This window comes from Glossina fuscipes, unplaced genomic scaffold, assembly GCF_014805625.2.
Source record: "Glossina fuscipes isolate IAEA_lab_2018 unplaced genomic scaffold, Yale_Gfus_2 119, whole genome shotgun sequence".
Classification (NCBI taxonomy): domain Eukaryota; kingdom Metazoa; phylum Arthropoda; class Insecta; order Diptera; family Glossinidae; genus Glossina; species Glossina fuscipes.
Genome location: NW_023998462.1, coordinates 570,392 through 579,390, shown reverse-complemented (window position 1 = coordinate 579,390; position 8,999 = coordinate 570,392). Strand labels below are relative to the sequence as shown.

The 8,999-nt window shown below is 35.1% G+C and overlaps 1 pseudogene; it reads right to left on the bottom strand.

Moving 5' to 3' along the window:
• Window positions 1–3,644: 3,644 nt before the first annotated feature.
• LOC119640329 lies at window positions 3,645–8,853 on the bottom strand (annotated as a pseudogene).
• Window positions 8,854–8,999: the final 146 nt, after the last annotated feature.

Genomic DNA, 8,999 nt, shown 5'->3' with positions numbered 1-8,999 from the left:
GACTATCGCCCAATCTCTCTTTTATCTTGCCTCTCAAAGGTATTAGAAAAGATTATGGCATCTAGATTGTCTTGGTTTCTTGACTCCAAGAACCTGATAGCAAAGCAACAAGTTGGTTTCAAGTGGGGTAGAGGGTGCATCGATGCTTTGTTACATATTGATTATTTCACAAACAAAGCAATTTCCGAACGAAATCACGTAACAATTCTCTCAATTGATTTCGAAAAAGCCTTCGACAGAGTTGGTCTTCATGTTATTTTAAGATTCTTGAAATCATGGAATGTTGGACCCAAATTCTTCAACTACATCAAATCATTTATGCCGCATCGGCGGTTCAAAGTTAGAATCAACAATCATCTTTCGGATTCCTTTCCGCTAATGATTGGCATTCCGCAAGTATCTCCTCTTTCTGTCACGCTTTTCCAGATCGCCTTCAACGAAATTAGCAAAATTCTTTGTCGTGTACCAAGAGTGGAACATTGTCTCTACGCGAACGATGTATACATTTTTACAAAAGAAAAAGACAACACGAAAGCAATCAACATCCTCGAATCTACTGCATCCACACGGGCAAACTCGTCAGGAGTTATAATTTCTATACAAAAATCAAAAAATGCACATTTGTCGAAAACAAATGTGCGATGCAGGAAACCTACTGATGCATATTAACGACTTACCAGTACTAAATGTGCAGACGCTCCATGTTTCCGGGCTCACGTTTTCCAACAATTATCGTTGGAAAGCACACTGTCTTCGGTTAAAAAACTCCCTTTTAACAAGGGTAAATTTCATACAGTACGTTGCTTGGAGAAGCCACGCGCATATTAACACTATTGCTTATCTTACGAAAATGCTTGTGTTAAGCAAGATTGACTATGCTTTGATAATTTATGGCAATAGCTGCAAATCTAATATCAACATCCTTAAACCGGTCTATCACCAAGCCGTTAGAGCAAGTTGTTATGCTTTTCGGACGACGCCCATAAATAATATTATAATTGAAACTGGTCTCCCAACTTTAGAAAATAGACTGTATGAGTTAAAAGCTAAAATAGTCTCTAAGCTTTTTAATTCAAACAAATCCATTCTCGGTGATGACGTAAGAAAGATTATTAATGCGAAGAAAATTCAAAAGTCACCATCTGCAATTGGCCATTGTTTATGCATCGCAAAGGAATTGAACATTCCCTTAAAAATTTCCCGCTCTTTTGGTGTTAAACCTCCCTGGATTTTGAAAGACTGCTCTTTTGACATCTCACTGTTTATGCACAAGAAAGAAGATACTCCAAATTACGTCTTCAGGAATCTAATAGCTGAAAAAACCCAAGTATTGGACAGTACTGGTTGGAATCTTTTGTACACAGGCGGCTCAAAATCTCCTGGTCTGCCTCCTGCTTGTGCGATGGCAGATGCTACAGGACGGGTTCTTCTCAACCACATATTTCACGAAAGTACTTCAACTTTCATAACCGAAGCCAGAGCTATCCTTCACGCTGCCAACCTTGCCCATAAAAACAAACTCAAAACCGTCATTGTTACTGACAGTTTGTCTGTATTACAAGCTACCCGGAACCCTTCGACTTCGAGATGGAGCACCATCAACAAATTAAGGAATATAATTACTACACCCGACGGAAAAATTAAAATGGTATGGGCACCAAGTCACTTCGGTTTATTGGGAAATGAGCAGGCTGATCGAGCGGCAAAGTATGCTGCTTCTGCTCCTCTAATTATGGATGATGTCATGGAAAAGTTGGATCTTCAAAGATACATTGGGAGAAAAGTTAAAGAGAAAATTGCAGAAGCAAATTTACAATACCATCATCAACACTACTCTTGCATTAACCCTCAATTAACTGCACCTCTATATCCAACAAATGTTGAGAAAACCAAGATCCAAACATTTTCGAGAATTCGCCTTGGTCATACAATTGCAACTCACCAATGGATCCTGAAGAAGTCTTCTTCCCCAATCTGCTATTGTGGACAAACTCTTACTATAAAGCACATCCTCTGCGACTGCCTCAACTTTTCCTTGGCTAGAAGTATTGCATTTGGAACGATTAACCCTTTGAACATTCTACAATCAGCTTCAGAACAGAATATCAACTCAATATTTTACTTTATTAATACTACTGAGCTTATTATCTAATATCCATTTATTTAAATTAGAGCCGATAGCCTGTGTTGCTAGTGCTCAATGTCTTTTTTTTAGTCTAAGAATTCAGTTCATTAGTCTAAAATTAAAATAATAATAATAATAATAATAACTTTCTTTCCATCACAATTTAATTTTGTTAACACAATTACGTACCACATTTTTGTATAAGACCTCAAGAAGCGTAAAAAAAGGTAGATTAATGCCACATGCTTTCCCTGTCTATATATTTCGGCGAAATCGGATTCAATAGAGCAACAATAGTTTTAAATCAGTTGCGCAATATATGAGGATTTCCTACTAAGTTGAGTTTTTGGATATTTCAAATTTCCCTTAGAAAATGTTGTTCGGGCTCTCCTGCAAATACGTCGCAAAGGATTTAACGAGTTATACCGCAATAATCCAACCCACGTGTTTGGTGTTAAGGAATTGCTTTTCATATTTAGTCTGAACTTTTCATTCTGATCCCAATACTGACATGCTGATAAACATTTACCATAATTTCCTTCTCACCGAAAAAACATAAGTGAGATTTACTACCATTTTTCTTGAGCTTTTTTTTAAATTAAGGAATTTATTAGAGGCAAAACTATTTTTTAATCAAAATTTTATATTAGTTGTAACTCATTACTTTTTGAAAAATGCCCGCGACTTGTGTGTACTTGGGACTCTGCAGCTTGCGTGAGCGTCGTAACCAGGTGATGATAGTTTTTTTGTTCCTTTTCGTACAAAGCACTAAAGACTACAAAACTTACGTAGATGTTATCGCTTCGACAGCATAATAATATGGTTCCGCCTTTCAACGATGACAAGACGGCTAAAACTGTTATAAGGGGCTTTAAAAGTCCAGACGTGCTTGCGATCAAACATAAAAACAATTATCGGCGAATTTTTTCTACAACGTTCTATTAAATTTCAACTAATTCGCATTTCAGCGCATTAGGCACTGTAATGTATCTTCCACTAAAACAGAGTGGTTAAAAGTGTACCTCTTATAACGTTTGCCAAAATTGTGCTCTCAACATGCGCATGAAATTGTCTTGTACCTGGGAAGACCGTAACTATATTCAGCAAAAAAAAAAAAAGAAACTTGAGTAAATGCCAAAAAATGATAACGCAGAATGCTTAATACGAAAGCAAACTCTTCGTTTAATCTTCTGTAATCTATTGTCCCTTTTAATCAACACTGACTTTAACTTCTTCTGGCTCTATTTAGGTTAATGATATGTTGCACCATTCTCCCAAGACATTACATTTGTTAAAACAAACGAAGAAGTAGAAGGAGCCTTTGAAATGGACTTTTATTATATTTATTACAAAAATGATACAAAGGGACTGCTAAAGGCTCTAATTCGTATGTATATTATAAATCTGATTTGTCTTATTGTTCTAATGCTACAAAAACTATTTTCGCCTATTGTGTGCATTATGAAAGGATACAATTAATTAAATAATTAGGTAAGTGTTTAAATATTTTCTACCAAAATTATGTAATTGTTGCCTCACTATATGAATCACTTGTATTTCCTCCAAATTTATTATTAAAAGATAAGGGCGTATTGTCCGGACAACTTAAGACATTACCATCTTTAATGTATTTGATTGCTTCCTCATGGATCATCCAGTAATATGGTTGAAGAGCAAAAGAAATAATCTCCATAAGCCCAAACATCTGATTCTATGGAATACTTATTATATAATATACATTCTAGCGGCGTCCAACGTATAGGTATAACATCATTCTCATCTGCTTTGTAAGTAGGCTTGTAAATAAAACTTATGCGATAAACCAAAGTCGGCAATTTTCACTATCATTTGTTCATTGACAAGGCAATTCCTTGTAGCCAAGTCAGAACGTACAAATTTGCGTTCTGATAAATAAACCATGCCGGCCGCTATAAGTGCGGCTATTTGTAAAAGATGTGCTTCATTTAACGGTTTACGTTCGTGGTCGCGATGGGTAGCGTACGGTGAACAAGAGCGTAGGAACTCACTAGAATCGCCGGGCGACATAAATTCACAAAGTAAACACATGGGTCTTCGCAAAACATACACCCCCGACATTCATGAGGCTTGAATCTGGTATAGGTTTCAATTATATCACGCAACTTATCATTATTATAATTTAACGGTAAATTATGGATAGATAAACGATTACGCGAGACAAATCTAAAAAAAAAAATTAGAAAATTATATTCGGTTGTAACCGAATCACCGTTATCCTAAGAAGTACAAAAAAAGTATTATTGTTATTATTATAATTTTAGACTAATGAAATAAATTCTTGGACTAAAAAAAAAAAAAGACATTGAGCACTAGCAGCACAAGCTATCGACTCTAATATAAATAAATGTACATTAGATAATGACCTTGGTAGTATTAATAAATTAATATATAGAATTTATATTCGGTTCTGAAGCTGATTTTAGAATGTCCAAAGGGTTAGTCGCTCCAAATAAAAAAAGGAAAGGAAACAAATTTTCATACTCTATAATATGAATTGGGAGCGGTTGATTTTTTCTTTTTTCAAAATAAAAGATTTTGTTACATAGGCACGTGGACGCTGTCTATTACTCTGCTATATGGCTTCTCATTAGAGACTGACAAGGGTGTATTATTCGTTTTTAGTTTATTCCTGCATTGTCAAAATTTCTTCAGATATGGTCTGTACGCAGTTCTCACTTCTAATTCGGTTATAAGATACCTTGAAATAACGTGAAGCAACGCGATAATGTATCATGCCGTATCGAAATCAAACCTAAAGGTGTAGAATTGTATGATAAACATTTTATTATGAAATTAAGAGGGATGTTTTGTACTAATTGCGTGAAATCTAGGAGGAGGGAAAGTTGATAAATATGCCAAATTCAATGAAAGTGTGGCACATCTTAATGGAAAGTACGTTAGAGTTACATGATGTCTACAGTGTTAGCCCCTCTAAATGAAAAAGTTGAAAGTTGTGAAGTATACATTCAACGCAAGCCAAATCAAGCACCATTTCTGTTGTATAAATTTGAAAGCATGAACCATCTGAGAGTAAGCGGTTCTTATCCTCAATAATTTGTATCAAAATTCCAAACATGTGAGAATAAATGTATATGTTTGTTTACACTTCTCAATAATTGAGCATGTGTTTGTTTAAACTGGGAACTGAAGTGGGGCACTGTAGGCCCAGGTTGGTTGCTATGACACTCGCGGCGTGCTCTTCTCTTTACAGAAACTCGCGGTACGGAAACGTGAAAAAGAAAGTACAGTAATAATCGGGAACGAATAAGAATTATTAAAACGTTAAGGTCGGATCACCAAGCTGGTTTTCCCTCCTACGTCTCTTAAAATTCGCTTGAATATTATAATCTCCCCGCAAATAAATAAATAGAAACTAAGAGCAAACCCGAAGTTCCAAGTAAATTTTATTTTATAAATATTCTTGGAAAGAGTCCTGGATTGACTGAGTATACCCTGCCTAAGTAGACTCGTTACAATATATATTAATAAAGCTGTTTTAAATATATAATAAAGCTATTATATAAATAAAGCTATTTATATTTAAATATAAATTATATAAATTAATATACAGCAACAGGAAAGGCCAGTTTGATTTTCCTAATGACAAATCAAGGCGGTTGCAAAAGTGTTTGTTGCTATAAGCTGCAATTAGACGGATGCTTTTGGTTATATTTTTGGTTATACGTTGGGTTTTGGGTTATTGCGTGGTGTACTTGTTTCAACAGCATTCTTAAGAAATTCTATTGGGTGTCTCAGAGAGTTCATTGGGTGACCTAAAATTCTTTTTTGGGTTTAATGACAACAACCAATTTTTACGAAACATCATTGGAACATTTAAAATCGAATGGCCGATGTTTAAATATTACCAAGTATTTTGAAATTTTAAAACGTTTTGCTTCGATTCATCATCAAGTGCCAACAATGCACTTGAGTAAGAACCCATTCACTTTTCTCTCCTTCAACTTTTATATTCGACTTTTTCTCATCTGCTGACAATTTGCCGCTTCATCTGGGGTAACCTCCTTCTTTCCTGCTTGTTAAAGATGCTTTGCTTTTTAGAAATAACTTTATTTTTTATACAATGGAAATTATCCTCAATATCACCATCACTTTCACTTTGATGAAATTCGTTTAGGAGGCCTTCCACACGTTTTCTCCCTTTTTCAGAGATGAGCACGTTCTTGCCATTAGCCGTTTGAAAACCTGTGGATTTGTCGACTTGTGCACTGTTCTTTGCTATTTTTGTACATTCACAATCCTCTTCTTGTAAACAGCCTAGAAATCCTCTTACTTGATTTTGTACCAATTCCTGCGGTTCCTCCAACATGGGTTTTTTTTTATCACTCGCTGTTTGAAAGTCTGCAGAAACAAGCGAACTTCCTAGATTGTTGATCTTGCCCACCTCATCTTGATGTATTTTATTTTTCACTTCTTCCAAGATTTCTTGAGTGCTTATGAAATCTTTATAGTGGTATCTGGTTCATACCAGAGTTCTATATCAAATTGTTATAATGAACGAATTTTCGCCAAAAGATATTGAAAACTATGCCTTCTTATCATGTAAAGATTCAGTTTCCATACGCATGGGTTCAAAAACGGACCCACCCGATTCCTAATTTTTATATCATTTTAGAAAAGATTATAATATTGTTTCTTATAATTTGTCAATATAAGATGCTATGTGAAAAGTGATCGAGAGAGCGGTCCGATTCCAACCATTTGACTACAAGAATACTTGAACAGATGAATTAAAATCTGTGCCTGATGTTGATTTCAGTAGTATAAGCTCATGGATACAAAAATTAAGAATGCTGAAGGTTGGTTGTATAATTTATTTTTGGCCAAAAATCCGGCAGTCGTACAATGCCCAGTGGCGGTTAAATTTAATTTCACTTAACACTGAAAGCACACGTTTGAGAATCAATTCATTAGTATGCGATACGGATCATACGGAGGTGGCCGTAGGTGAAAACTAACTAAATTGTTTCTTACATTAAAATAATGAATTAAAATTAAAACATTTGTGTATCTAACCATTATTCATTATTAAAACACTAAATAAAAGATCAACATTTTGTTGTTTCAATTACGTTCTATATTGTAAGGGTATAGTAAGTTTGTTTAGATATATGCAAGAACGACATGAAGTTGAGAAAGAATCACTTTTATCATGAGTAGACTTAGACTGTCTAAATATATATTAATTTTTCATTCATTTTGCGCAACTGGGTCTGGTGAGTGTTTGTCCGTGTGTCCGTCTTATTTTCTTGTATTCAATCTCGGTACAATTTGAGGTGGTTCTCTCATAAGTTCTTCTGGGTGTTACGACCTTCCACATAAAGTCAGTATACATTGCACCTTGAATGGTGAACAAAAAGAAAGTTGCAGAAAGATGACAAGATGAGGTTGTTTTCTAAATCTCTTATTAATAACTAAACATTTCACTCAGTGTACCGTTTGGTACGTTTCGCCGGATTAATCCTACTATTGTCTACATTGGTTCGATTATCCAATAATTTCTTATATTTATTAACTAACGATGGTAGATCATCTTTTTCCACTTTGTAGCCATGTTTCGGTCTGACTTTATTTTCACGGGCCTGTTTAATGCGTTCCTGTTTAATTTTGTTTTTTTCATTTTTCACTCGCTGCCTATGCGTTTCAGGTTGTTCTTTAATCTTTTTGAGGGAGCGCATACGCAATGAAGCTCCCGCCATAGCTGTGGCACCAACAAACACTTCTCTTTCTTCTGCCATGATATGCACTTTTTGCCCACTTGCAGCTTGAGATTTTTCCAATCCATTTACATGTTTTTTTAATTTGTCTTTATTATCACTTTGCAGACTGTTAGGGCCTGTTTTCAAAAACGATTTTTTGCTTATGATCCTCTTATGTTCTACCAACTTTTGCTTAAATGTTGGATTATTAGGATTGGACTTTTCCGTACGTTTTTCTTTGATTCTATGAACTTCTCGATATTCTTACTATGTTAGGATAATCGAACTCGGCCAATGAGCAAGCTTCCCGCTCAAAACCCATTTGCATTTGATCGCTAGCATCATCTTTAAGCATATTCACCGCCACCATTAACTCTTCGTTGCCCATTGGGAGCTTCAGCCTGAAAAACACCAAAGGCTCCTTGACCCAAGTATACTATATTCCCGCGTGGATATTCCAGTTTTTTCGACTTGTTGTTCAACTTAGATTTAGGAGGTGTTTCATTGAGCACATTATGCACCCTAGCCATACTTTTAATACATACTTTTAATTGTACCAAATTTATTGCTGATAATGTGATGTTGAGAGAAATTCTCATGAGTAGCGTTCAAATTATAGTCGTTTGGTTAATCATTTATATTAACGGCGATACCTCTTGTCGAAACATTACATTCTGAATTCTTTATTCTTAGTAATTTTGTAGAGCAAAAGAGTGATTAAATGCAGAGCGACAATGAGTACGAAACTAATTTATGTGTACGAAACTAATACCAGCCAGCAGAAATATAATGGAGGGCGTAAAAAATGTTTCCATTTTAATACACCCTAGTTCCTTTGATTTGTAAACAATTGCATCTGTTTTTCACTCGAATTTGCTATACCACCCATTGATTGCTAAAGGCGCGCAATCGAACGATTCCAATAAAGTCTGCAAATCGTTCACAAACAAAAACTACTACAATATAAACCATGTCTAATGCCTATAATATAAAATGCATAAACAGAGTATTGACCCTTTATGGGTACAAAACACTACATCTGATAACGAGGGAACTTTATGCGTATAAACAATAAACAAACAACTAGTAGTTATTTAAATGAAGCGGTACCGACTAAG